Genomic DNA, 1,755 nt, shown 5'->3' with positions numbered 1-1,755 from the left:
TTTTTTTTTGCGGTACGCGGGCCTCTCACCGCTGCGGCCCCTCCCGCCACGGAGCACAGGCCCTGGACGCGCAGGCTCAGCGGCCACGGCCCACGGGCCCAGCCACCCTGCAGCACGCGGGATCCTCCCGGACCGGGGCACGAACCCGCCCCCGCTGCATCGGCAGGCGGACGCTCAACCACTGCGCCACCAGGGAAGCCCTCAGATTTTTCATCCTTAGTGTATAGGAATGCAAGAGGTTTCCATGCATTAATTTTGTATCCTGCAACTTTACCAAATTCATTGATTAGCTCTAGTAGTTTTCTGGTGGCATCTTTAGGATTCTCTATGTATAGTATCATGTCATCTGCAAACAGTGACAGTTCTCCTTCTTTTCCAATTTGTATTCCTTTTATTTCTTTTTCTTCTCTGATTGCCGTGGCTAGGACTTCCAAAACTATGTTGAATAATAGTGGTGAGAGTGGACATCCTTGTCTTGTTCCTGATCTTAGAGGAAATGGTTTCAGTTTTTCACCATTGAGAATGATGTTTGCTGTGGGTTTGTCGTATATGGCCTTTATTATGTTGAGGTAGGCTCCCTCTATGCCCACTTTCTGGAGTGTTTTTATCATAATGGGTGTTGAATTTTGACACAAACTTTTTCTACATCTATTTCAATTTGTTAATATGGTGTATCACATTGATTGATTTGCGTATACTGAAGAATCCTTGCATAACTGGGTTAAATCCCACTTGATCATGGTGTATGATCCCTTTAATGTGTTGTTGGATTCTGTTTCCTAGTATTTTGTTGAGGATTTTTGCATCTATATTCATCAGTAATATTGGTCTGTAATTTTCTTTTTTTGTAGTATCTTTGTCTGGTTTTGGTATCAGGGTGATGGTGGCCTCATAGAATGAGTTTGGGAGTGTTCCTTCCTCTGCAGTTTTTGGGAAGAGTTTGAGAATGTTTGATAGAATTCACCTGTGAAACCATCTGGTCCTGGACTTCTGTTTGTTGGAAGATTTTTTTTTTTGATGTACGCGGGCCTCTCACTGTGTGGTCTCTCCGGTTGCGGAGCACAGGCTCCGGATGCGCAGGCTCAGCGGTTGTGGCTCACGGGCCCAGCCACTCCGCGGCATGTGGGATCTTCCCAGACCGGTGCACAAACCCATGTCGCCTGCATCAGCAGGCGGACTCTCAACCACTGCGCCACCAGGGAAGCCCTGTTGGAAGATTTTTAATCACAGTTTCAATTTCGTTACTTGGGATTGGTCTGTTCATATTTTCTATTTCTTCCTGGTCCAGTCTTGGAAGGTTATACCTTTCTAAGTATTTGTCCAGTTCTTTCAGGTTGTCCATTTTACTGGCATAGCGTTGCTTGTAGTAGTCTCTTAGGATGCTTTGTATTTCTGCGGTGTCTGTTGTAACTTCTTTCTCATTTCTAATTTTGTTGGTTTGAGTCCTCTCCCTCTTTTTCTTGATGAGTCTGGCTAATGGTTTATCAATTTTGTTTATCTTCTCAGAGAACCAGCTTTTAGTTTTATTGATCTTTGCTGTTGTTTTCTTTGTTTCTGTTTCATTTATTTCTGCTTTGATCTTTATGATTTCTTTCCTTTTGCTAACTTTGGGTTTTGTTTGTTCTTCTTTCTCTAGTTCCTTCAGGTTAAGGTTAGATTGTTTATTTGAGATTTTTTTTGTTTCTTGAGGTAGGCTTGTATAGCTATAAACTTCCCTCTTAGAAGTGCTTTTGCTGCATCCCATAGGTTTTGGAT

Source organism: Lipotes vexillifer, unplaced genomic scaffold (genome assembly GCF_000442215.2).
Source record: "Lipotes vexillifer unplaced genomic scaffold, Lipotes_vexillifer_v1.1 scaffold605, whole genome shotgun sequence".
NCBI lineage: Eukaryota > Metazoa > Chordata > Mammalia > Artiodactyla > Lipotidae > Lipotes > Lipotes vexillifer.
This window is presented reverse-complemented; position numbering follows the sequence as displayed.